At 47.4% G+C, this 25,287-nt stretch overlaps 23 non-coding genes across 23 annotated transcripts; all 23 read left to right on the top strand.

Annotated features, from left to right (window-relative positions):
• Window positions 1-394: 394 nt before the first annotated feature.
• Window positions 395-467, top strand: TRNAV-CAC (transfer RNA valine (anticodon CAC)). The gene has a single exon. It is a non-coding gene; the product is annotated as a tRNA-Val (tRNA).
• Window positions 468-1,782: 1,315 nt separating this feature from the next.
• Window positions 1,783-1,854, top strand: TRNAP-UGG (transfer RNA proline (anticodon UGG)). Its single transcript has one exon. It is a non-coding gene; the product is annotated as a tRNA-Pro (tRNA).
• A 1,806-nt stretch (window positions 1,855-3,660) lies between these two features.
• Window positions 3,661-3,732, top strand: TRNAP-UGG (transfer RNA proline (anticodon UGG)). The gene has a single exon. It is a non-coding gene; the product is annotated as a tRNA-Pro (tRNA).
• Window positions 3,733-4,153: 421 nt separating this feature from the next.
• On the top strand, window positions 4,154-4,226 carry TRNAV-CAC (transfer RNA valine (anticodon CAC)). The gene has a single exon. It is a non-coding gene; the product is annotated as a tRNA-Val (tRNA).
• Window positions 4,227-5,541: 1,315 nt separating this feature from the next.
• Window positions 5,542-5,613, top strand: TRNAP-UGG (transfer RNA proline (anticodon UGG)). The gene has a single exon. It is a non-coding gene; the product is annotated as a tRNA-Pro (tRNA).
• A 420-nt stretch (window positions 5,614-6,033) lies between these two features.
• Window positions 6,034-6,106, top strand: TRNAV-CAC (transfer RNA valine (anticodon CAC)). The gene has a single exon. It is a non-coding gene; the product is annotated as a tRNA-Val (tRNA).
• A 1,315-nt stretch (window positions 6,107-7,421) lies between these two features.
• On the top strand, window positions 7,422-7,493 carry TRNAP-UGG (transfer RNA proline (anticodon UGG)). Its single transcript has one exon. It is a non-coding gene; the product is annotated as a tRNA-Pro (tRNA).
• A 2,299-nt stretch (window positions 7,494-9,792) lies between these two features.
• On the top strand, window positions 9,793-9,865 carry TRNAV-CAC (transfer RNA valine (anticodon CAC)). Its single transcript has one exon. It is a non-coding gene; the product is annotated as a tRNA-Val (tRNA).
• Window positions 9,866-11,179: 1,314 nt separating this feature from the next.
• TRNAP-UGG (transfer RNA proline (anticodon UGG)) lies at window positions 11,180-11,251 on the top strand. The gene has a single exon. It is a non-coding gene; the product is annotated as a tRNA-Pro (tRNA).
• A 420-nt stretch (window positions 11,252-11,671) lies between these two features.
• TRNAV-CAC (transfer RNA valine (anticodon CAC)) lies at window positions 11,672-11,744 on the top strand. The gene has a single exon. It is a non-coding gene; the product is annotated as a tRNA-Val (tRNA).
• A 1,315-nt stretch (window positions 11,745-13,059) lies between these two features.
• Window positions 13,060-13,131, top strand: TRNAP-UGG (transfer RNA proline (anticodon UGG)). Its single transcript has one exon. It is a non-coding gene; the product is annotated as a tRNA-Pro (tRNA).
• A 420-nt stretch (window positions 13,132-13,551) lies between these two features.
• TRNAV-CAC (transfer RNA valine (anticodon CAC)) lies at window positions 13,552-13,624 on the top strand. Its single transcript has one exon. It is a non-coding gene; the product is annotated as a tRNA-Val (tRNA).
• Window positions 13,625-15,430: 1,806 nt separating this feature from the next.
• Window positions 15,431-15,503, top strand: TRNAV-CAC (transfer RNA valine (anticodon CAC)). Its single transcript has one exon. It is a non-coding gene; the product is annotated as a tRNA-Val (tRNA).
• Window positions 15,504-16,817: 1,314 nt separating this feature from the next.
• On the top strand, window positions 16,818-16,889 carry TRNAP-UGG (transfer RNA proline (anticodon UGG)). Its single transcript has one exon. It is a non-coding gene; the product is annotated as a tRNA-Pro (tRNA).
• Window positions 16,890-17,309: 420 nt separating this feature from the next.
• On the top strand, window positions 17,310-17,382 carry TRNAV-CAC (transfer RNA valine (anticodon CAC)). The gene has a single exon. It is a non-coding gene; the product is annotated as a tRNA-Val (tRNA).
• A 1,315-nt stretch (window positions 17,383-18,697) lies between these two features.
• On the top strand, window positions 18,698-18,769 carry TRNAP-UGG (transfer RNA proline (anticodon UGG)). Its single transcript has one exon. It is a non-coding gene; the product is annotated as a tRNA-Pro (tRNA).
• Window positions 18,770-19,189: 420 nt separating this feature from the next.
• Window positions 19,190-19,262, top strand: TRNAV-CAC (transfer RNA valine (anticodon CAC)). Its single transcript has one exon. It is a non-coding gene; the product is annotated as a tRNA-Val (tRNA).
• A 1,313-nt stretch (window positions 19,263-20,575) lies between these two features.
• Window positions 20,576-20,647, top strand: TRNAP-UGG (transfer RNA proline (anticodon UGG)). The gene has a single exon. It is a non-coding gene; the product is annotated as a tRNA-Pro (tRNA).
• A 421-nt stretch (window positions 20,648-21,068) lies between these two features.
• TRNAV-CAC (transfer RNA valine (anticodon CAC)) lies at window positions 21,069-21,141 on the top strand. Its single transcript has one exon. It is a non-coding gene; the product is annotated as a tRNA-Val (tRNA).
• Window positions 21,142-22,456: 1,315 nt separating this feature from the next.
• On the top strand, window positions 22,457-22,528 carry TRNAP-UGG (transfer RNA proline (anticodon UGG)). Its single transcript has one exon. It is a non-coding gene; the product is annotated as a tRNA-Pro (tRNA).
• Window positions 22,529-22,948: 420 nt separating this feature from the next.
• On the top strand, window positions 22,949-23,021 carry TRNAV-CAC (transfer RNA valine (anticodon CAC)). Its single transcript has one exon. It is a non-coding gene; the product is annotated as a tRNA-Val (tRNA).
• A 1,315-nt stretch (window positions 23,022-24,336) lies between these two features.
• TRNAP-UGG (transfer RNA proline (anticodon UGG)) lies at window positions 24,337-24,408 on the top strand. Its single transcript has one exon. It is a non-coding gene; the product is annotated as a tRNA-Pro (tRNA).
• Window positions 24,409-24,828: 420 nt separating this feature from the next.
• Window positions 24,829-24,901, top strand: TRNAV-CAC (transfer RNA valine (anticodon CAC)). The gene has a single exon. It is a non-coding gene; the product is annotated as a tRNA-Val (tRNA).
• Window positions 24,902-25,287: the final 386 nt, after the last annotated feature.

A 25,287-nucleotide genomic window follows, 5' to 3' on the forward strand; every position in this document is an offset into this window, starting at 1 on the left:
TTTTTTTGTTTTTTCAATGTTATTTTCATTGGACAGACTCTCTGGTTTTCTCGGTAAGCAGTAGTCGATGAACAATTCACTTCCTGAACCTCTTTGCGTGCCATGTCCTTGCGACAAGCACTTTGTGTTCTCTGTTAGCTCTCAGTAACATTCCTTGATTTGCTTGTGAGTTTTGGCCGTCCGATCTCAAAGTGGAAATATGTCCTTCCCTCTGTACGCTGCATAGGCCCTCAGCTGGCATACTTGTATATGTGCGCATGCTTGATAGGACGTATGTTTTAGGCTGGATTGTGTGAGCTTCAGGCGCAAGGCATTTGATTAGTCTTTAAGCAGGTCCACTTGCACTGCCCTTTGCACCTGTTCTCCCAGTCCCTACAAAGGTGAGCAAGCAGCTGTTTCTGTAGTGTAGTGGTTATCACGTTCGCCTCACACGCGAAAGGTCCCCGGTTCGAGACCGGGCAGAAACACTCTCTGCTGGCATTTTACACAAAATAGTTTTTTTCCCCTTTTGTCACACACAAATGTAAAGTATGAACTTATTTGCGTTCCCATGGAAATAGCATATGCTCTCAAGAGCTTGAGAAATACACTGGGAAGGCAAGCATCCTCACATGTATTCTGTATATGGGGCCAATAAAAAAATGCACGCGCTTGCATTTTGTGTATGTAATGTTGCAGAGCACAGAGAGGATTTATTTTCCCTACTGCTGGGTATTTGGGTCTCTGGGATCACAGTTGGGTCCGCTCCGTCCTCTGAAATGGTCCATATTAGTTACATAGGTTAGTGTACCAAAGAAATAATACATTTTCATATACAGCTTCTTCATTTCTGTGTTCTGAGGGATTACCAGTTGTAAGAAATGCACTTGCCGGTACAGTGATTCCCTGGCTTTCTCTGGCCCGAGAAAGCTTTTCCTCTGAAGTGGGAACAGAAGTTGGACTGCTTCTGCTGAACTTCCTGAAAGCAGAGCTGGCGGGAGGAGGGACTTTTTGAGTGCTGGGAAAATTTGAGCTGGAAATTTGCATCGGCTGGACAGAGATTGCTTGGAGCAGCCAAAATATAATAACGGCCATGGCGCTCAAGTAAAGCAGAAAGCTTTTAGTATACACCTTTTGCACTCTTGTCAACGAAGCTGGGCTCTGTGAATGCTCACCCTACGCAAGAAAAGAGAACAGACTTTGCTGGTGACCTAAATATATCTCGCCTGATCGAGCACGATCGAGCTCTGAGTGAGCAGCTGTGCAATGGTCATCTTTACCAAAGGGGAGATGCTGCTTTTTCCAGTGTCACGCCCATGCTCTCAGGGCTGGAGGGAGGAGGGCTGCTTTTTGTTTTTACAGGCAAAAGGAAAGGCCCAGCCCTCAGAGCTTCTGCCAATGCAGATCCCAGCAGGTGCAAAATAAAGGCTCTCCCCCACCTTGCCAGCTGCAGATTGATCAGAAGACTGCTAGTCTAGTGTGTTGGGCCACTTTCTCTCTTCTGTGTATCGTCCCCTCTTATTACATAAACAGCATAAGAGGAATAAAGGAAGGAAGGAAGGAAGGAAGGAACAGTGTATCGCAAGCACCTTCCACCCTGATGTCAATGGGCCACCAACCTTCGGGATGAGGAGGAGACCTGTGAAGACAGTCAGAGCGTGCCGACTGGGGCATTCATTTGGCTCATACACCGTCAAGGCTTTCAGCGGCAGGAACAAACTTCTGGAATAGGCATTCTTGGCCTCGAATCCTAAGGGGGGTGCAAACGCTGAGGACAATTCCGTCAAATGCTCAAAGGACTGTGGCTCGTTGGTCTAGGGGTATGATTCTCGCTTTGGGTGCGGGAGGTCCCGGGTTCAAATCCCGGACGAGCCCAATCAAGGTGGTTAACTTGAGCTCCTTTTTTTTGTTTTTTCAATGTTATTTTCATTGGACAGACTCTCTGGTTTTCTCGGTAAGCAGTAGTCGATGAACAATTCACTTCCTGAACCTCTTTGCGTGCCATGTCCTTGCGACAAGCACTTTGTGTTCTCTGTTAGCTCTCAGTAACATTCCTTGATTTGCTTGTGAGTTTTGGCCGTCCGATCTCAAAGTGGAAATATGTCCTTCCCTCTGTACGCTGCATAGGCCCTCAGCTGGCATACTTGTATATGTGCGCATGCTTGATAGGACGTATGTTTTAGGCTGGATTGTGTGAGCTTCAGGCGCAAGGCATTTGATTAGTCTTTAAGCAGGTCCACTTGCACTGCCCTTTGCACCTGTTCTCCCAGTCCCTACAAAGGTCAGCAAGCAGCTGTTTCTGTAGTGTAGTGGTTATCACGGTCGCCTCACACGCGAAAGGTCCCCGGTTCGAGACCGGGCAGAAACACTCTCTGCTGGCATTTTACACAAAATAGTTTTTTTCCCCTTTTGTCACACACAAATGTAAAGTATGAACTTATTTGCGTTCTCATGGAAATAGCATATGCTCTCAAGAGCTTGAGAAATACACTGGGAAGGCAAGCATCCTCACATGTATTCTGTATATGGGGCCAATAAAAAAATGCACGCGCTTGCATTTTGTGTATGTAATGTTGCAGAGCACAGAGAGGATTTATTTTCCCTACTGCTGGGTATTTGGGTCTCTGGGATCACAGTTGGGTCCGCTCCGTCCTCTGAAATGGTCCATATTAGTTACATAGGTTAGTGTACCAAAGAAATAATACATTTTCATATACAGCTTCTTCATTTCTGTGTTCTGAGGGATTACCAGTTGTAAGAAATGCACTTGCCGGTACAGTGATTCCCTGGCTTTCTCTGGCCCGAGAAAGCTTTTCCTCTGAAGTGGGAACAGAAGTTGGACTGCTTCTGCTGAACTTCCTGAAAGCAGAGCTGGCGGGAGGAGGGACTTTTTGAGTGCTGGGAAAATTTGAGCTGGAAATTTGCATCGGCTGGACAGAGATTGCTTGGAGCAGCCAAAATATAATAACGGCCATGGCGCTCAAGTAAAGCAGAAAGCTTTTAGTATACACCTTTTGCACTCTTGTCAACGAAGCTGGGCTCTGTGAATGCTCACCCTACGCAAGAAAAGAGAACAGACTTTGCTGGTGACCTAAATATATCTCGCTGATCGAGCACGATCGAGCTCTGAGTGAGCAGCTGTGCAATGGTCATCTTTACCAAAGGGGAGATGCTGCTTTTTCCAGTGTCACGCCCATGCTCTCAGGGCTGGAGGGAGGAGGGCTGCTTTTTGTTTTTACAGGCAAAAGGAAAGGCCCAGCCCTCAGAGCTTCTGCCAATGCAGATCCCAGCAGGTGCAAAATAAAGGCTCTCCCCCACCTTGCCAGCTGCAGATTGATCAGAAGACTGCTAGCTAGTGTGTTGGGCCACTTTCTCTCTTCTGTGTATCGTCCCCTCTTATTACATAAACAGCATAAGAGGAATAAAGGAAGGAAGGAAGGAAGGAAGGAACAGTGTATCGCAAGCACCTTCCACCCTGATGTCAATGGGCCACCAACCTTCGGGATGAGGAGGAGACCTGTGAAGACAGTCAGAGCGTGCCGACTGGGGCATTCATTTGGCTCATACACCGACAAGGCTTTCAGCGGCAGGAACAAACTTCAGGAATAGGCATTCTTGGCCTCGAATCCTAAGGGGGGTGCAAACGCTGAGGACAATTCCGTCAAATGCTCAAAGGACCGTGGCTCGTTGGTCTAGGGGTATGATTCTCGCTTTGGGTGCGAGAGGTCCCGGGTTCAAATCCCGGACGAGCCCAATCAAGGTGGTTAACTTGAGCTCCTTTTTTTTTGTTTTTTCAATGTTATTTTCATTGGACAGACTCTCTGGTTTTCTCGGTAAGCAGTAGTCGATGAACAATTCACTTCCTGAACCTCTTTGCGTGCCATGTCCTTGCGACAAGCACTTTGTGTTCTCTGTTAGCTCTCAGTAACATTCCTTGATTTGCTTGTGAGTTTTGGCCGTCCGATCTCAAAGTGGAAATATGTCCTTCCCTCTGTACGCTGCATAGGCCCTCAGCTGGCATACTTGTATATGTGCGCATGCTTGATAGGACGTATGTTTTAGGCTGGATTGTGTGAGCTTCAGGCGCAAGGCATTTGATTAGTCTTTAAGCAGGTCCACTTGCACTGCCCTTTGCACCTGTTCTCCCAGTCCCTACAAAGGTGAGCAAGCAGCTGTTTCTGTAGTGTAGTGGTTATCACGTTCACCTCACACGCGAAAGGTCCCCGGTTCGAGACCGGGCAGAAACACTCTCTGCTGGCATTTTACACAAAATAGTTTTTTTCCCCTTTTGTCACACACAAATGTAAAGTATGAACTTATTTGCGTTCCCATGGAAATAGCATATGCTCTCAAGAGCTTGAGAAATACACTGGGAAGGCAAGCATCCTCACATGTATTCTGTATATGGGGCCAATAAAAAAATGCACGTGCTTGCATTTTGTGTATGTAATGTTGCAGAGCACAGAGAGGATTTATTTTCCCTACTGCTGGGTATTTGGGTCTCTGGGATCACAGTTGGGTCCGCTCCGTCCTCTGAAATGGTCCATATTAGTTACATAGGTTAGTGTACCAAAGAAATAATACATTTTCATATACAGCTTCTTCATTTCTGTGTTCTGAGGGATTACCAGTTGTAAGAAATGCACTTGCCGGTACAGTGATTCCCTGGCTTTCTCTGGCCCGAGAAAGCTTTTCCTCTGAAGTGGGAACAGAAGTTGGACTGCTTCTGCTGAACTTCCTGAAAGCAGAGCTGGCGGGAGGAGGGACTTTTTGAGTGCTGGGAAAATTTGAGCTGGAAATTTGCATCGGCTGGACAGAGATTGCTTGGAGCAGCCAAAATATAATAACGGCCATGGCGCTCAAGTAAAGCAGAAAGCTTTTAGTATACACCTTTTGCACTCTTGTCAACGAAGCTGGGCTCTGTGAATGCTCACCCTACGCAAGAAAAGAGAACAGACTTTGCTGGTGACCTAAATATATCTCGCCTGATCGAGCACGATCGAGCTCTGAGTGAGCAGCTGTGCAATGGTCATCTTTACCAAAGGGGAGATGCTGCTTTTTCCAGTGTCACGCCCATGCTCTCAGGGCTGGAGGGAGGAGGGCTGCTTTTTGTTTTTACAGGCAAAAGGAAAGGCCCAGCCCTCAGAGCTTCTGCCAATGCAGATCCCAGCAGGTGCAAAATAAAGGCTCTCCCCCACCTTGCCAGCTGCAGATTGATCAGAAGACTGCTAGTCTAGTGTGTTGGGCCACTTTCTCTCTTCTGTGTATCGTCCCCTCTTATTACATAAACAGCATAAGAGGAATAAAGGAAGGAAGGAAGGAAGGAAGGAACAGTGTATCGCAAGCACCTTCCACCCTGATGTCAATGGGCCACCAACCTTCGGGATGAGGAGGAGACCTGTGAAGACAGTCAGAGCGTGCCGACTGGGGCATTCATTTGGCTCATACACCGACAAGGCTTTCAGCGGCAGGAACAAACTTCAGGAATAGGCATTCTTGGCCTCGAATCCTAAGGGGGGTGCAAACGCTGAGGACAATTCCGTCAAATGCTCAAAGGACCGTGGCTCGTTGGTCTAGGGGTATGATTCTCGCTTTGGGTGCGAGAGGTCCCGGGTTCAAATCCCGGACGAGCCCAATCAAGGTGGTTAACTTGAGCTCCTTTTTTTTGTTTTTTCAATGTTATTTTCATTGGACAGACTCTCTGGTTTTCTCGGTAAGCAGTAGTCGATGAACAATTCACTTCCTGAACCTCTTTGCGTGCCATGTCCTTGCGACAAGCACTTTGTGTTCTCTGTTAGCTCTCAGTAACATTCCTTGATTTGCTTGTGAGTTTTGGCCGTCCGATCTCAAAGTGGAAATATGTCCTTCCCTCTGTACGCTGCATAGGCCCTCAGCTGGCATACTTGTATATGTGCGCATGCTTGATAGGACGTATGTTTTAGGCTGGATTGTGTGAGCTTCAGGCGCAAGGCATTTGATTAGTCTTTAAGCAGGTCCACTTGCACTGCCCTTTGCACCTGTTCTCCCAGTCCCTACAAAGGTGAGCAAGCAGCTGTTTCTGTAGTGTAGTGGTTATCACGTTCGCCTCACACGCGAAAGGTCCCCGGTTCGAGACCGGGCAGAAACACTCTCTGCTGGCATTTTACACAAAATAGTTTTTTTCCCCTTTTGTCACACACAAATGTAAAGTATGAACTTATTTGCGTTCCCATGGAAATAGCATATGCTCTCAAGAGCTTGAGAAATACACTGGGAAGGCAAGCATCCTCACATGTATTCTGTATATGGGGCCAATAAAAAAATGCACGCGCTTGCATTTTGTGTATGTAATGTTGCAGAGCACAGAGAGGATTTATTTTCCCTACTGCTGGGTATTTGGGTCTCTGGGATCACAGCTGGGTCCGCTCCGTCCTCTGAAATGGTCCATATTAGTTACATAGGTTAGTGTACCAAAGAAATAATACATTTTCATATACAGCTTCTTCATTTCTGTGTTCTGAGGGATTACCAGTTGTAAGAAATGCACTTGCCGGTACAGTGATTCCCTGGCTTTCTCTGGCCCGAGAAAGCTTTTCCTCTGAAGTGGGAACAGAAGTTGGACTGCTTCTGCTGAACTTCCTGAAAGCAGAGCTGGCGGGAGGAGGGACTTTTTGAGTGCTGGGAAAATTTGAGCTGGAAATTTGCATCGGCTGGACAGAGATTGCTTGGAGCAGCCAAAATATAATAACGGCCATGGCGCTCAAGTAAAGCAGAAAGCTTTTAGTATACACCTTTTGCACTCTTGTCAACGAAGCTGGGCTCTGTGAATGCTCACCCTACGCAAGAAAAGAGAACAGACTTTGCTGGTGACCTAAATATATCTCGCCTGATCGAGCACGATCGAGCTCTGAGTGAGCAGCTGTGCAATGGTCATCTTTACCAAAGGGGAGATGCTGCTTTTTCCAGTGTCACGCCCATGCTCTCAGGGCTGGAGGGAGGAGGGCTGCTTTTTGTTTTTACAGGCAAAAGGAAAGGCCCAGCCCTCAGAGCTTCTGCCAATGCAGATCCCAGCAGGTGCAAAATAAAGGCTCTCCCCCACCTTGCCAGCTGCAGATTGATCAGAAGACTGCTAGTCTAGTGTGTTGGGCCACTTTCTCTCTTCTGTGTATCGTCCCCTCTTATTACATAAACAGCATAAGAGGAATAAAGGAAGGAAGGAAGGAAGGAAGGAACAGTGTATCGCAAGCACCTTCCACCCTGATGTCAATGGGCCACCAACCTTCGGGATGAGGAGGAGACCTGTGAAGACAGTCAGAGCGTGCCGACTGGGGCATTCATTTGGCTCATACACCGTCAAGGCTTTCAGCGGCAGGAACAAACTTCTGGAATAGGCATTCTTGGCCTCGAATCCTAAGGGGGGTGCAAACGCTGAGGACAATTCCGTCAAATGCTCAAAGGACTGTGGCTCGTTGGTCTAGGGGTATGATTCTCGCTTTGGGTGCGGGAGGTCCCGGGTTCAAATCCCGGACGAGCCCAATCAAGGTGGTTAACTTGAGCTCCTTTTTTTTGTTTTTTCAATGTTATTTTCATTGGACAGACTCTCTGGTTTTCTCGGTAAGCAGTAGTCGATGAACAATTCACTTCCTGAACCTCTTTGCGTGCCATGTCCTTGCGACAAGCACTTTGTGTTCTCTGTTAGCTCTCAGTAACATTCCTTGATTTGCTTGTGAGTTTTGGCCGTCCGATCTCAAAGTGGAAATATGTCCTTCCCTCTGTACGCTGCATAGGCCCTCAGCTGGCATACTTGTATATGTGCGCATGCTTGATAGGACGTATGTTTTAGGCTGGATTGTGTGAGCTTCAGGCGCAAGGCATTTGATTAGTCTTTAAGCAGGTCCACTTGCACTGCCCTTTGCACCTGTTCTCCCAGTCCCTACAAAGGTGAGCAAGCAGCTGTTTCTGTAGTGTAGTGGTTATCACGGTCGCCTCACACGCGAAAGGTCCCCGGTTCGAGACCGGGCAGAAACACTCTCTGCTGGCATTTTACACAAAATAGTTTTTTTCCCCTTTTGTCACACACAAATGTAAAGTATGAACTTATTTGCGTTCTCATGGAAATAGCATATGCTCTCAAGAGCTTGAGAAATACACTGGGAAGGCAAGCATCCTCACATGTATTCTGTATATGGGGCCAATAAAAAAATGCACGCGCTTGCATTTTGTGTATGTAATGTTGCAGAGCACAGAGAGGATTTATTTTCCCTACTGCTGGGTATTTGGGTCTCTGGGATCACAGTTGGGTCCGCTCCGTCCTCTGAAATGGTCCATATTAGTTACATAGGTTAGTGTACCAAAGAAATAATACATTTTCATATACAGCTTCTTCATTTCTGTGTTCTGAGGGATTACCAGTTGTAAGAAATGCACTTGCCGGTACAGTGATTCCCTGGCTTTCTCTGGCCCGAGAAAGCTTTTCCTCTGAAGTGGGAACAGAAGTTGGACTGCTTCTGCTGAACTTCCTGAAAGCAGAGCTGGCGGGAGGAGGGACTTTTTGAGTGCTGGGAAAATTTGAGCTGGAAATTTGCATCGGCTGGACAGAGATTGCTTGGAGCAGCCAAAATATAATAACGGCCATGGCGCTCAAGTAAAGCAGAAAGCTTTTAGTATACACCTTTTGCACTCTTGTCAACGAAGCTGGGCTCTGTGAATGCTCACCCTACGCAAGAAAAGAGAACAGACTTTGCTGGTGACCTAAATATATCTCGCTGATCGAGCACGATCGAGCTCTGAGTGAGCAGCTGTGCAATGGTCATCTTTACCAAAGGGGAGATGCTGCTTTTTCCAGTGTCACGCCCATGCTCTCAGGGCTGGAGGGAGGAGGGCTGCTTTTTGTTTTTACAGGCAAAAGGAAAGGCCCAGCCCTCAGAGCTTCTGCCAATGCAGATCCCAGCAGGTGCAAAATAAAGGCTCTCCCCCACCTTGCCAGCTGCAGATTGATCAGAAGACTGCTAGTCTAGTGTGTTGGGCCACTTTCTCTCTTCTGTGTATCGTCCCCTCTTATTACATAAACAGCATAAGAGGAATAAAGGAAGGAAGGAAGGAAGGAAGGAACAGTGTATCGCAAGCACCTTCCACCCTGATGTCAATGGGCCACCAACCTTCGGGATGAGGAGGAGACCTGTGAAGACAGTCAGAGCGTGCCGACTGGGGCATTCATTTGGCTCATACACCGACAAGGCTTTCAGCGGCAGGAACAAACTTCAGGAATAGGCATTCTTGGCTTCGAATCCTAAGGGGGGTGCAAACGCTGAGGACAATTCCGTCAAATGCTCAAAGGACCGTGGCTCGTTGGTCTAGGGGTATGATTCTCGCTTTGGGTGCGGGAGGTCCCGGGTTCAAATCCCGAACGAGCCCAATCAAGGTGGTTAACTTGAGCTCCTTTTTTTTGTTTTTTCAATGTTATTTTCATTGGACAGACTCTCTGGTTTTCTCGGTAAGCAGTAGTCGATGAACAATTCACTTCCTGAACCTCTTTGCGTGCCATGTCCTTGCGACAAGCACTTTGTGTTCTCTGTTAGCTCTCAGTAACATTCCTTGATTTGCTTGTGAGTTTTGGCCGTCCGATCTCAAAGTGGAAATATGTCCTTCCCTCTGTACGCTGCATAGGCCCTCAGCTGGCATACTTGTATATGTGCGCATGCTTGATAGGACGTATGTTTTAGGCTGGATTGTGTGAGCTTCAGGCGCAAGGCATTTGATTAGTCTTTAAGCAGGTCCACTTGCACTGCCCTTTGCACCTGTTCTCCCAGTCCCTACAAAGGTGAGCAAGCAGCTGTTTCTGTAGTGTAGTGGTTATCACGGTCGCCTCACACGCGAAAGGTCCCCGGTTCGAGACCGGGCAGAAACACTCTCTGCTGGCATTTTACACAAAATAGTTTTTTTCCCCTTTTGTCACACACAAATGTAAAGTATGAACTTATTTGCGTTCCCATGGAAATAGCATATGCTCTCAAGCGCTTGAGAAATACACTGGGAAGGCAAGCATCCTCACATGTATTCTGTATATGGGGCCAATAAAAAAATGCACGCGCTTGCATTTTGTGTATGTAATGTTGCAGAGCACAGAGAGGATTTATTTTCCCTACTGCTGGGTATTTGGGTCTCTGGGATCACAGTTGGGTCCGCTCCGTCCTCTGAAATGGTCCATATTAGTTACATAGGTTAGTGTACCAAAGAAATAATACATTTTCATATACAGCTTCTTCATTTCTGTGTTCTGAGGGATTACCAGTTGTAAGAAATGCACTTGCCGGTACAGTGATTCCCTGGCTTTCTCTGGCCCGAGAAAGCTTTTCCTCTGAAGTGGGAACAGAAGTTGGACTGCTTCTGCTGAACTTCCTGAAAGCAGAGCTGGCGGGAGGAGGGACTTTTTGAGTGCTGGGAAAATTTGAGCTGGAAATTTGCATCGGCTGGACAGAGATTGCTTGGAGCAGCCAAAATATAATAACGGCCATGGCGCTCAAGTAAAGCAGAAAGCTTTTAGTATACACCTTTTGCACTCTTGTCAACGAAGCTGGGCTCTGTGAATGCTCACCCTACGCAAGAAAAGAGAACAGACTTTGCTGGTGACCTAAATATATCTCGCTGATCGAGCACGATCGAGCTCTGAGTGAGCAGCTGTGCAATGGTCATCTTTACCAAAGGGGAGATGCTGCTTTTTCCAGTGTCACGCCCATGCTCTCAGGGCTGGAGGGAGGAGGGCTGCTTTTTGTTTTTACAGGCAAAAGGAAAGGCCCAGCCCTCAGAGCTTCTGCCAATGCAGATCCCAGCAGGTGCAAAATAAAGGCTCTCCCCCACCTTGCCAGCTGCAGATTGATCAGAAGACTGCTAGTCTAGTGTGTTGGGCCACTTTCTCTCTTCTGTGTATCGTCCCCTCTTATTACATAAACAGCATAAGAGGAATAAAGGAAGGAAGGAAGGAAGGAAGGAACAGTGTATCGCAAGCACCTTCCACCCTGATGTCAATGGGCCACCAACCTTCGGGATGAGGAGGAGACCTGTGAAGACAGTCAGAGCGTGCCGACTGGGGCATTCATTTGGCTCATACACCGACAAGGCTTTCAGCGGCAGGAACAAACTTCAGGAATAGGCATTCTTGGCCTCGAATCCTAAGGGGGGTGCAAACGCTGAGGACAATTCCGTCAAATGCTCAAAGGACCGTGGCTCGTTGGTCTAGGGGTATGATTCTCGCTTTGGGTGCGAGAGGTCCCGGGTTCAAATCCCGGACGAGCCCAATCAAGGTGGTTAACTTGAGCTCCTTTTTTTTGTTTTTTCAATGTTATTTTCATTGGACAGACTCTCTGGTTTTCTCGGTAAGCAGTAGTCGATGAACAATTCACTTCCTGAACCTCTTTGCGTGCCATGTCCTTGCGACAAGCACTTTGTGTTCTCTGTTAGCTCTCAGTAACATTCCTTGATTTGCTTGTGAGTTTTGGCCGTCCGATCTCAAAGTGGAAATATGTCCTTCCCTCTGTACGCTGCATAGGCCCTCAGCTGGCATACTTGTATATGTGCGCATGCTTGATAGGACGTATGTTTTAGGCTGGATTGTGTGAGCTTCAGGCGCAAGGCATTTGATTAGTCTTTAAGCAGGTCCACTTGCACTGCCCTTTGCACCTGTTCTCCCAGTCCCTACAAAGGTGAGCAAGCAGCTGTTTCTGTAGTGTAGTGGTTATCACGTTCGCCTCACACGCGAAAGGTCCCCGGTTCGAGACCGGGCAGAAACACTCTCTGCTGGCATTTTACACAAAATAGTTTTTTTCCCCTTTTGTCACACACAAATGTAAAGTATGAACTTATTTGCGTTCCCATGGAAATAGCATATGCTCTCAAGAGCTTGAGAAATACACTGGGAAGGCAAGCATCCTCACATGTATTCTGTATATGGGGCCAATAAAAAAATGCACGCGCTTGCATTTTGTGTATGTAATGTTGCAGAGCACAGAGAGGATTTATTTTCCCTACTGCTGGGTATTTGGGTCTCTGGGATCACAGTTGGGTCCGCTCCGTCCTCTGAAATGGTCCATATTAGTTACATAGGTTAGTGTACCAAAGAAATAATACATTTTCATATACAGCTTCTTCATTTCTGTGTTCTGAGGGATTACCAGTTGTAAGAAATGCACTTGCCGGTACAGTGATTCCCTGGCTTTCTCTGGCCCGAGAAAGCTTTTCCTCTGAAGTGGGAACAGAAGTTGGACTGCTTCTGCTGAACTTCCTGAAAGCAGAGCTGGCGGGAGGAGGGACTTTTTGAGTGCTGGGAAAATTTGAGCTGGAAATTTGCATCGGCTGGACAGAGATTGCTTGGAGCAGCCAAAATATAATAACGGCCATGGCGCTCAAGTAAAGCAGAAAGCTTTTAGTATACACCTTTTGCACTCTTGTCAACGAAGCTGGGCTCTGTGAATGCTCACCCTACGCAAGAAAAGAGAACAGACTTTGCTGGTGACCTAAATATATCTCGCCTGATCGAGCACGATCGAGCTCTGAGTGAGCAGCTGTGCAATGGTCATCTTTACCAAAGGGGAGATGCTGCTTTTTCCAGTGTCACGCCCATGCTCTCAGGGCTGGAGGGAGGAGGGCTGCTTTTTGTTTTTACAGGCAAAAGGAAAGGCCCAGCCCTCAGAGCTTCTGCCAATGCAGATCCCAGCAGGTGCAAAATAAAGGCTCTCCCCCACCTTGCCAGCTGCAGATTGATCAGAAGACTGCTAGTCTAGTGTGTTGGGCCACTTTCTCTCTTCTGTGTATCGTCCCCTCTTATTACATAAACAGCATAAGAGGAATAAAGGAAGGAAGGAAGGAAGGAAGGAACAGTGTATCGCAAGCACCTTCCACCCTGATGTCAATGGGCCACCAACCTTCGGGATGAGGAGGAGACCTGTGAAGACAGTCAGAGCGTGCCGACTGGGGCATTCATTTGGCTCATACACCGTCAAGGCTTTCAGCGGCAGGAACAAACTTCTGGAATAGGCATTCTTGGCCTCGAATCCTAAGGGGGGTGCAAACGCTGAGGACAATTCCGTCAAATGCTCAAAGGACTGTGGCTCGTTGGTCTAGGGGTATGATTCTCGCTTTGGGTGCGGGAGGTCCCGGGTTCAAATCCCGGACGAGCCCAATCAAGGTGGTTAACTTGAGCTCCTTTTTTTTGTTTTTTCAATGTTATTTTCATTGGACAGACTCTCTGGTTTTCTCGGTAAGCAGTAGTCGATGAACAATTCACTTCCTGAACCTCTTTGCGTGCCATGTCCTTGCGACAAGCACTTTGTGTTCTCTGTTAGCTCTCAGTAACATTCCTTGATTTGCTTGTGAGTTTTGGCCGTCCGATCTCAAAGTGGAAATATGTCCTTCCCTCTGTACGCTGCATAGGCCCTCAGCTGGCATACTTGTATATGTGCGCATGCTTGATAGGACGTATGTTTTAGGCTGGATTGTGTGAGCTTCAGGCGCAAGGCATTTGATTAGTCTTTAAGCAGGTCCACTTGCACTGCCCTTTGCACCTGTTCTCCCAGTCCCTACAAAGGTGAGCAAGCAGCTGTTTCTGTAGTGTAGTGGTTATCACGGTCGCCTCACACGCGAAAGGTCCCCGGTTCGAGACCGGGCAGAAACACTCTCTGCTGGCATTTTACACAAAATAGTTTTTTTCCCCTTTTGTCACACACAAATGTAAAGTATGAACTTATTTGCGTTCTCATGGAAATAGCATATGCTCTCAAGAGCTTGAGAAATACACTGGGAAGGCAAGCATCCTCACATGTATTCTGTATATGGGGCCAATAAAAAAATGCACGCGCTTGCATTTTGTGTATGTAATGTTGCAGAGCACAGAGAGGATTTATTTTCCCTACTGCTGGGTATTTGGGTCTCTGGGATCACAGTTGGGTCCGCTCCGTCCTCTGAAATGGTCCATATTAGTTACATAGGTTAGTGTACCAAAGAAATAATACATTTTCATATACAGCTTCTTCATTTCTGTGTTCTGAGGGATTACCAGTTGTAAGAAATGCACTTGCCGGTACAGTGATTCCCTGGCTTTCTCTGGCCCGAGAAAGCTTTTCCTCTGAAGTGGGAACAGAAGTTGGACTGCTTCTGCTGAACTTCCTGAAAGCAGAGCTGGCGGGAGGAGGGACTTTTTGAGTGCTGGGAAAATTTGAGCTGGAAATTTGCATCGGCTGGACAGAGATTGCTTGGAGCAGCCAAAATATAATAACGGCCATGGCGCTCAAGTAAAGCAGAAAGCTTTTAGTATACACCTTTTGCACTCTTGTCAACGAAGCTGGGCTCTGTGAATGCTCACCCTACGCAAGAAAAGAGAACAGACTTTGCTGGTGACCTAAATATATCTCGCTGATCGAGCACGATCGAGCTCTGAGTGAGCAGCTGTGCAATGGTCATCTTTACCAAAGGGGAGATGCTGCTTTTTCCAGTGTCACGCCCATGCTCTCAGGGCTGGAGGGAGGAGGGCTGCTTTTTGTTTTTACAGGCAAAAGGAAAGGCCCAGCCCTCAGAGCTTCTGCCAATGCAGATCCCAGCAGGTGCAAAATAAAGGCTCTCCCCCACCTTGCCAGCTGCAGATTGATCAGAAGACTGCTAGTCTAGTGTGTTGGGCCACTTTCTCTCTTCTGTGTATCGTCCCCTCTTATTACATAAACAGCATAAGAGGAATAAAGGAAGGAAGGAAGGAAGGAAGGAACAGTGTATCGCAAGCACCTTCCACCCTGATGTCAATGGGCCACCAACCTTCGGGATGAGGAGGAGACCTGTGAAGACAGTCAGAGCGTGCCGACTGGGGCATTCATTTGGCTCATACACCGACAAGGCTTTCAGCGGCAGGAACAAACTTCAGGAATAGGCATTCTTGGCTTCGAATCCTAAGGGGGGTGCAAACGCTGAGGACAATTCCGTCAAATGCTCAAAGGACCGTGGCTCGTTGGTCTAGGGGTATGATTCTCGCTTTGGGTGCGGGAGGTCCCGGGTTCAAATCCCGAACGAGCCCAATCAAGGTGGTTAACTTGAGCTCCTTTTTTTTGTTTTTTCAATGTTATTTTCATTGGACAGACTCTCTGGTTTTCTCGGTAAGCAGTAGTCGATGAACAATTCACTTCCTGAACCTCTTTGCGTGCCATGTCCTTGCGACAAGCACTTTGTGTTCTCTGTTAGCTCTCAGTAACATTCCTTGATTTGCTTGTGAGTTTTGGCCGTCCGATCTCAAAGTGGAAATATGTCCTTCCCTCTGTACGCTGCATAGGCCCTCAGCTGGCATACTTGTATATGTGCGCATGCTTGATAGGACGTATGTTTTAGGCTGGATTGTGTGAGCTTCAGGCGCAAGGCATTTGATTAGTCTTTAAGCAGGTCCACTTGCACTGCCCTTTGCACCTGTTCTCCCAGTCCCTACAAAGGTGAGCAAGCAGCTGTTTCTGTAGTGTAGTGGTTATCACGGTCGCCTCACACGCGAAAGGTCCCCGGTTCGAGACCGGGCAGAAACACTCTCTGCTGGCATTTTACACAAAATAGTTTTTTTCCCCTTTTGTCACACACAAATGTAAAGTATGAACTTATTTGCGTTCCCATGGAAATAGCATATGCTCTCAAGCGCTTGAGAAATACACTGGGAAGGCAAGCATCCTCACATGTATTCTGTATATGGGGCCAATAAAAAAATGCACGCGCTTGCATTTTGTGTATGTAATGTTGCAGAGCACAGAGAGGATTTATTTTCCCTACTGCTGGGTATTTGGGTCTCTGGGATCACAGTTGGGTCCGCTCCGTCCTCTGAAATGGTCCATATTAGTTACATAGGTTAGTGTACCAAAGAAATAATACATTTTCATATACAGCTTCTTCATTTCTGTGTTCTGAGGGATTACCAGTTGTAAGAAATGCACTTGCCGGTACAGTGATTCCCTGGCTTTCTCTGGCCCGAGAAAGCTTTTCCTCTGAAGTGGGAACAGAAGTTGGACTGCTTCTGCTGAACTTCCTGAAAGCAGAGCTGGCGGGAGGAGGGACTTTTTGAGTGCTGGGAAAATTTGAGCTGGAAATTTGCATCGGCTGGACAGAGATTGCTTGGAGCAGCCAAAATATAATAACGGCCATGGCGCTCAAGTAAAGCAGAAAGCTTTTAGTATACACCTTTTGCACTCTTGTCAACGAAGCTGGGCTCTGTGAATGCTCACCCTACGCAAGAAAAGAGAACAGACTTTGCTGGTGACCTAAATATATCTCGCTGATCGAGCACGATCGAGCTCTGAGTGAGCAGCTGTGCAATGGTCATCTTTACCAAAGGGGAGATGCTGCTTTTTCCAGTGTCACGCCCATGCTCTCAGGGCTGGAGGGAGGAGGGCTGCTTTTTGTTTTTACAGGCAAAAGGAAAGGCCCAGCCCTCAGAGCTTCTGCCAATGCAGATCCCAGCAGGTGCAAAATAAAGGCTCTCCCCCACCTTGCCAGCTGCAGATTGATCAGAAGACTGCTAGTCTAGTGTGTTGGGCCACTTTCTCTCTTCTGTGTATCGTCCCCTCTTATTACATAAACAGCATAAGAGGAATAAAGGAAGGAAGGAAGGAAGGAAGGAACAGTGTATCGCAAGCACCTTCCACCCTGATGTCAATGGGCCACCAACCTTCGGGATGAGGAGGAGACCTGTGAAGACAGTCAGAGCGTGCCGACTGGGGCATTCATTTGGCTCATACACCGACAAGGCTTTCAGCGGCAGGAACAAACTTCAGGAATAGGCATTCTTGGCCTCGAATCCTAAGGGGGGTGCAAACGCTGAGGACAATTCCGTCAAATGCTCAAAGGACCGTGGCTTGTTGGTCTAGGGGTATGATTCTCGCTTTGGGTGCGAGAGGTCCCGGGTTCAAATCCCGGACGAGCCCAATCAAGGTGGTTAACTTGAGCTCCTTTTTTTTGTTTTTTCAATGTTATTTTCATTGGACAGACTCTCTGGTTTTCTCGGTAAGCAGTAGTCGATGAACAATTCACTTCCTGAACCTCTTTGCGTGCCATGTCCTTGCGACAAGCACTTTGTGTTCTCTGTTAGCTCTCAGTAACATTCCTTGATTTGCTTGTGAGTTTTGGCCGTCCGATCTCAAAGTGGAAATATGTCCTTCCCTCTGTACGCTGCATAGGCCCTCAGCTGGCATACTTGTATATGTGCGCATGCTTGATAGGACGTATGTTTTAGGCTGGATTGTGTGAGCTTCAGGCGCAAGGCATTTGATTAGTCTTTAAGCAGGTCCACTTGCACTGCCCTTTGCACCTGTTCTCCCAGTCCCTACAAAGGTGAGCAAGCAGCTGTTTCTGTAGTGTAGTGGTTATCACGTTCGCCTCACACGCGAAAGGTCCCCGGTTCGAGACCGGGCAGAAACACTCTCTGCTGGCATTTTACACAAAATAGTTTTTTTCCCCTTTTGTCACACACAAATGTAAAGTATGAACTTATTTGCGTTCCCATGGAAATAGCATATGCTCTCAAGAGCTTGAGAAATACACTGGGAAGGCAAGCATCCTCACATGTATTCTGTATATGGGGCCAATAAAAAAATGCACGCGCTTGCATTTTGTGTATGTAATGTTGCAGAGCACAGAGAGGATTTATTTTCCCTACTGCTGGGTATTTGGGTCTCTGGGATCACAGTTGGGTCCGCTCCGTCCTCTGAAATGGTCCATATTAGTTACATAGGTTAGTGTACCAAAGAAATAATACATTTTCATATACAGCTTCTTCATTTCTGTGTTCTGAGGGATTACCAGTTGTAAGAAATGCACTTGCCGGTACAGTGATTCCCTGGCTTTCTCTGGCCCGAGAAAGCTTTTCCTCTGAAGTGGGAACAGAAGTTGGACTGCTTCTGCTGAACTTCCTGAAAGCAGAGCTGGCGGGAGGAGGGACTTTTTGAGTGCTGGGAAAATTTGAGCTGGAAATTTGCATCGGCTGGACAGAGATTGCTTGGAGCAGCCAAAATATAATAACGGCCATGGCGCTCAAGTAAAGCAGAAAGCTTTTAGTATACACCTTTTGCACTCTTGTCAACGAAGCTGGGCTCTGTGAATGCTCACCCTACGCAAGAAAAGAGAACAGACTTTGCTGGTGACCTAAATATATCTCGCCTGATCGAGCACGATCGAGCTCTGAGTGAGCAGCTGTGCAATGGTCATCTTTACCAAAGGGGAGATGCTGCTTTTTCCAGTGTCACGCCCATGCTCTCAGGGCTGGAGGGAGGAGGGCTGCTTTTTGTTTTTACAGGCAAAAGGAAAGGCCCAGCCCTCAGAGCTTCTGCCAATGCAGATCCCAGCAGGTGCAAAATAAAGGCTCTCCCCCACCTTGCCAGCTGCAGATTGATCAGAAGACTGCTAGTCTAGTGTGTTGGGCCACTTTCTCTCTTCTGTGTATCGTCCCCTCTTATTACATAAACAGCATAAGAGGAATAAAGGAAGGAAGGAAGGAAGGAAGGAACAGTGTATCGCAAGCACCTTCCACCCTGATGTCAATGGGCCACCAACCTTCGGGATGAGGAGGAGACCTGTGAAGACAGTCAGAGCGTGCCGACTGGGGCATTCATTTGGCTCATACACCGTCAAGGCTTTCAGCGGCAGGAACAAACTTCTGGAATAGGCATTCTTGGCCTCGAATCCTAAGGGGGGTGCAAACGCTGAGGACAATTCCGTCAAATGCTCAAAGGACTGTGGCTCGTTGGTCTAGGGGTATGATTCTCGCTTTGGGTGCGGGAGGTCCCGGGTTCAAATCCCGGACGAGCCCAATCAAGGTGGTTAACTTGAGCTCCTTTTTTTTGTTTTTTCAATGTTATTTTCATTGGACAGACTCTCTGGTTTTCTCGGTAAGCAGTAGTCGATGAACAATTCACTTCCTGAACCTCTTTGCGTGCCATGTCCTTGCGACAAGCACTTTGTGTTCTCTGTTAGCTCTCAGTAACATTCCTTGATTTGCTTGTGAGTTTTGGCCGTCCGATCTCAAAGTGGAAATATGTCCTTCCCTCTGTACGCTGCATAGGCCCTCAGCTGGCATACTTGTATATGTGCGCATGCTTGATAGGACGTATGTTTTAGGCTGGATTGTGTGAGCTTCAGGCGCAAGGCATTTGATTAGTCTTTAAGCAGGTCCACTTGCACTGCCCTTTGCACCTGTTCTCCCAGTCCCTACAAAGGTCAGCAAGCAGCTGTTTCTGTAGTGTAGTGGTTATCACGGTCGCCTCACACGCGAAAGGTCCCCGGTTCGAGACCGGGCAGAAACACTCTCTGCTGGCATTTTACACAAAATAGTTTTTTTCCCCTTTTGTCACACACAAATGTAAAGTATGAACTTATTTGCGTTCTCATGGAAATAGCATATGCTCTCAAGAGCTTGAGAAATACACTGGGAAGGCAAGCATCCTCACATGTATTCTGTATATGGGGCCAATAAAAAAATGCACGCGCTTGCATTTTGTGTATGTAATGTTGCAGAGCACAGAGAGGATTTATTTTCCCTACTGCTGGGTATTTGGGTCTCTGGGATCACAGTTGGGTCCGCTCCGTCCTCTGAAATGGTCCATATTAGTTACATAGGTTAGTGTACCAAAGAAATAATACATTTTCATATACAGCTTCTTCATTTCTGTGTTCTGAGGGATTACCAGTTGTAAGAAATGCACTTGCCGGTACAGTGATTCCCTGGCTTTCTCTGGCCCGAGAAAGCTTTTCCTCTGAAGTGGGAACAGAAGTTGGACTGCTTCTGCTGAACTTCCTGAAAGCAGAGCTGGCGGGAGGAGGGACTTTTTGAGTGCTGGGAAAATTTGAGCTGGAAATTTGCATCGGCTGGACAGAGATTGCTTGGAGCAGCCAAAATATAATAACGGCCATGGCGCTCAAGTAAAGCAGAAAGCTTTTAGTATACACCTTTTGCACTCTTGTCAACGAAGCTGGGCTCTGTGAATGCTCACCCTACGCAAGAAAAGAGAACAGACTTTGCTGGTGACCTAAATATATCTCGCTGATCGAGCACGATCGAGCTCTGAGTGAGCAGCTGTGCAATGGTCATCTTTACCAAAGGGGAGATGCTGCTTTTTCCAGTGTCACGCCCATGCTCTCAGGGCTGGAGGGAGGAGGGCTGCTTTTTGTTTTTACAGGCAAAAGGAAAGGCCCAGCCCTCAGAGCTTCTGCCAATGCAGATCCCAGCAGGTGCAAAATAAAGGCTCTCCCCCACCTTGCCAGCTGCAGATTGATCAGAAGACTGCTAGCTAGTGTGTTGGGCCACTTTCTCTCTTCTGTGTATCGTCCCCTCTTATTACATAAACAGCATAAGAGGAATAAAGGAAGGAAGGAAGGAAGGAAGGAACAGTGTATCGCAAGCACCTTCCACCCTGATGTCAATGGGCCACCAACCTTCGGGATGAGGAGGAGACCTGTGAAGACAGTCAGAGCGTGCCGACTGGGGCATTCATTTGGCTCATACACCGACAAGGCTTTCAGCGGCAGGAACAAACTTCAGGAATAGGCATTCTTGGCCTCGAATCCTAAGGGGGGTGCAAACGCTGAGGACAATTCCGTCAAATGCTCAAAGGACCGTGGCTCGTTGGTCTAGGGGTATGATTCTCGCTTTGGGTGCGAGAGGTCCCGGGTTCAAATCCCGGACGAGCCCAATCAAGGTGGTTAACTTGAGCTCCTTTTTTTTTGTTTTTTCAATGTTATTTTCATTGGACAGACTCTCTGGTTTTCTCGGTAAGCAGTAGTCGATGAACAATTCACTTCCTGAACCTCTTTGCGTGCCATGTCCTTGCGACAAGCACTTTGTGTTCTCTGTTAGCTCTCAGTAACATTCCTTGATTTGCTTGTGAGTTTTGGCCGTCCGATCTCAAAGTGGAAATATGTCCTTCCCTCTGTACGCTGCATAGGCCCTCAGCTGGCATACTTGTATATGTGCGCATGCTTGATAGGACGTATGTTTTAGGCTGGATTGTGTGAGCTTCAGGCGCAAGGCATTTGATTAGTCTTTAAGCAGGTCCACTTGCACTGCCCTTTGCACCTGTTCTCCCAGTCCCTACAAAGGTGAGCAAGCAGCTGTTTCTGTAGTGTAGTGGTTATCACGTTCACCTCACACGCGAAAGGTCCCCGGTTCGAGACCGGGCAGAAACACTCTCTGCTGGCATTTTACACAAAATAGTTTTTTTCCCCTTTTGTCACACACAAATGTAAAGTATGAACTTATTTGCGTTCCCATGGAAATAGCATATGCTCTCAAGAGCTTGAGAAATACACTGGGAAGGCAAGCATCCTCACATGTATTCTGTATATGGGGCCAATAAAAAAATGCACGTGCTTGCATTTTGTGTATGTAATGTTGCAGAGCACAGAGAGGATTTATTTTCCCTACTGCTGGGTATTTGGGTCTCTGGGATCACAGTTGGGTCCGCTCCGTCCTCTGAAATGGTCCATATTAGTTACATAGGTTAGTGTACCAAAGAAATAATACATTTTCATATACAGCTTCTTCATTTCTGTGTTCTGAGGGATTACCAGTTGTAAGAAATGCACTTGCCGGTACAGTGATTCCCTGGCTTTCTCTGGCCCGAGAAAGCTTTTCCTCTGAAGTGGGAACAGAAGTTGGACTGCTTCTGCTGAACTTCCTGAAAGCAGAGCTGGCGGGAGGAGGGACTTTTTGAGTGCTGGGAAAATTTGAGCTGGAAATTTGCATCGGCTGGACAGAGATTGCTTGGAGCAGCCAAAATATAATAACGGCCATGGCGCTCAAGTAAAGCAGAAAGCTTTTAGTATACACCTTTTGCACTCTTGTCAACGAAGCTGGGCTCTGTGAATGCTCACCCTACGCAAGAAAAGAGAACAGACTTTGCTGGTGACCTAAATATATCTCGCCTGATCGAGCACGATCGAGCTCTGAGTGAGCAGCTGTGCAATGGTCATCTTTACCAAAGGGGAGATGCTGCTTTTTCCAGTGTCACGCCCATGCTCTCAGGGCTGGAGGGAGGAGGGCTGCTTTTTGTTTTTACAGGCAAAAGGAAAGGCCCAGCCCTCAGAGCTTCTGCCAATGCAGATCCCAGCAGGTGCAAAATAAAGGCTCTCCCCCACCTTGCCAGCTGCAGATTGATCAGAAGACTGCTAGTCTAGTGTGTTGGGCCACTTTCTCTCTTCTGTGTATCGTCCCCTCTTATTACATAAACAGCATAAGAGGAATAAAGGAAGGAAGGAAGGAAGGAAGGAACAGTGTATCGCAAGCACCTTCCACCCTGATGTCAATGGGCCACCAACCTTCGGGATGAGGAGGAGACCTGTGAAGACAGTCAGAGCGTGCCGACTGGGGCATTCATTTGGCTCATACACCGACAAGGCTTTCAGCGGCAGGAACAAACTTCAGGAATAGGCATTCTTGGCCTCGAATCCTAAGGGGGGTGCAAACGCTGAGGACAATTCCGTCAAATGCTCAAAGGACCGTGGCTCGTTGGTCTAGGGGTATGATTCTCGCTTTGGGTGCGAGAGGTCCCGGGTTCAAATCCCGGACGAGCCCAATCAAGGTGGTTAACTTGAGCTCCTTTTTTTTGTTTTTTCAATGTTATTTTCATTGGACAGACTCTCTGGTTTTCTCGGTAAGCAGTAGTCGATGAACAATTCACTTCCTGAACCTCTTTGCGTGCCATGTCCTTGCGACAAGCACTTTGTGTTCTCTGTTAGCTCTCAGTAACATTCCTTGATTTGCTTGTGAGTTTTGGCCGTCCGATCTCAAAGTGGAAATATGTCCTTCCCTCTGTACGCTGCATAGGCCCTCAGCTGGCATACTTGTATATGTGCGCATGCTTGATAGGACGTATGTTTTAGGCTGGATTGTGTGAGCTTCAGGCGCAAGGCATTTGATTAGTCTTTAAGCAGGTCCACTTGCACTGCCCTTTGCACCTGTTCTCCCAGTCCCTACAAAGGTGAGCAAGCAGCTGTTTCTGTAGTGTAGTGGTTATCACGTTCGCCTCACACGCGAAAGGTCCCCGGTTCGAGACCGGGCAGAAACACTCTCTGCTGGCATTTTACACAAAATAGTTTTTTTCCCCTTTTGTCACACACAAATGTAAAGTATGAACTTATTTGCGTTCCCATGGAAATAGCATATGCTCTCAAGAGCTTGAGAAATACACTGGGAAGGCAAGCATCCTCACATGTATTCTGTATATGGGGCCAATAAAAAAATGCACGCGCTTGCATTTTGTGTATGTAATGTTGCAGAGCACAGAGAGGATTTATTTTCCCTACTGCTGGGTATTTGGGTCTCTGGGATCACAGCTGGGTCCGCTCCGTCCTCTGAAATGGTCCATATTAGTTACATAGGTTAGTGTACCAAAGAAATAATACATTTTCATATACAGCTTCTTCATTTCTGTGTTCTGAGGGATTACCAGTTGTAAGAAATGCACTTGCCGGTACAGTGATTCCCTGGCTTTCTCTGGCCCGAGAAAGCTTTTCCTCTGAAGTGGGAACAGAAGTTGGACTGCTTCTGCTGAACTTCCTGAAAGCAGAGCTGGCGGGAGGAGGGACTTTTTGAGTGCTGGGAAAATTTGAGCTGGAAATTTGCATCGGCTGGACAGAGATTGCTTGGAGCAGCCAAAATATAATAACGGCCATGGCGCTCAAGTAAAGCAGAAAGCTTTTAGTATACACCTTTTGCACTCTTGTCAACGAAGCTGGGCTCTGTGAATGCTCACCCTACGCAAGAAAAGAGAACAGACTTTGCTGGTGACCTAAATATATCTCGCCTGATCGAGCACGATCGAGCTCTGAGTGAGCAGCTGTGCAATGGTCATCTTTACCAAAGGGGAGATGCTGCTTTTTCCAGTGTCACGCCCATGCTCTCAGGGCTGGAGGGAGGAGGGCTGCTTTTTGTTTTTACAGGCAAAAGGAAAGGCCCAGCCCTCAGAGCTTCTGCCAATGCAGATCCCAGCAGGTGCAAAATAAAGGCTCTCCCCCACCTTGCCAGCTGCAGATTGATCAGAAGACTGCTAGTCTAGTGTGTTGGGCCACTTTCTCTCTTCTGTGTATCGTCCCCTCTTATTACATAAACAGCATAAGAGGAATAAAGGAAGGAAGGAAGGAAGGAAGGAACAGTGTATCGCAAGCACCTTCCACCCTGATGTCAATGGGCCACCAACCTTCGGGATGAGGAGGAGACCTGTGAAGACAGTCAGAGCGTGCCGACTGGGGCATTCATTTGGCTCATACACCGTCAAGGCTTTCAGCGGCAGGAACAAACTTCTGGAATAGGCATTCTTGGCCTCGAATCCTAAGGGGGGTGCAAACGCTGAGGACAATTCCGTCAAATGCTCAAAGGACTGTGGCTCGTTGGTCTAGGGGTATGATTCTCGCTTTGGGTGCGGGAGGTCCCGGGTTCAAATCCCGGACGAGCCCAATCAAGGTGGTTAACTTGAGCTCCTTTTTTTTGTTTTTTCAATGTTATTTTCATTGGACAGACTCTCTGGTTTTCTCGGTAAGCAGTAGTCGATGAACAATTCACTTCCTGAACCTCTTTGCGTGCCATGTCCTTGCGACAAGCACTTTGTGTTCTCTGTTAGCTCTCAGTAACATTCCTTGATTTGCTTGTGAGTTTTGGCCGTCCGATCTCAAAGTGGAAATATGTCCTTCCCTCTGTACGCTGCATAGGCCCTCAGCTGGCATACTTGTATATGTGCGCATGCTTGATAGGACGTATGTTTTAGGCTGGATTGTGTGAGCTTCAGGCGCAAGGCATTTGATTAGTCTTTAAGCAGGTCCACTTGCACTGCCCTTTGCACCTGTTCTCCCAGTCCCTACAAAGGTGAGCAAGCAGCTGTTTCTGTAGTGTAGTGGTTATCACGGTCGCCTCACACGCGAAAGGTCCCCGGTTCGAGACCGGGCAGAAACACTCTCTGCTGGCATTTTACACAAAATAGTTTTTTTCCCCTTTTGTCACACACAAATGTAAAGTATGAACTTATTTGCGTTCTCATGGAAATAGCATATGCTCTCAAGAGCTTGAGAAATACACTGGGAAGGCAAGCATCCTCACATGTATTCTGTATATGGGGCCAATAAAAAAATGCACGCGCTTGCATTTTGTGTATGTAATGTTGCAGAGCACAGAGAGGATTTATTTTCCCTACTGCTGGGTATTTGGGTCTCTGGGATCACAGTTGGGTCCGCTCCGTCCTCTGAAATGGTCCATATTAGTTACATAGGTTAGTGTACCAAAGAAATAATACATTTTCATATACAGCTTCTTCATTTCTGTGTTCTGAGGGATTACCAGTT

Source organism: Ambystoma mexicanum, chromosome 2q (assembly GCF_040938575.1).
Source record: "Ambystoma mexicanum isolate Mex_15411 chromosome 2q, UKY_AmexF1_1, whole genome shotgun sequence".
Lineage (NCBI taxonomy): Eukaryota > Metazoa > Chordata > Amphibia > Caudata > Ambystomatidae > Ambystoma > Ambystoma mexicanum.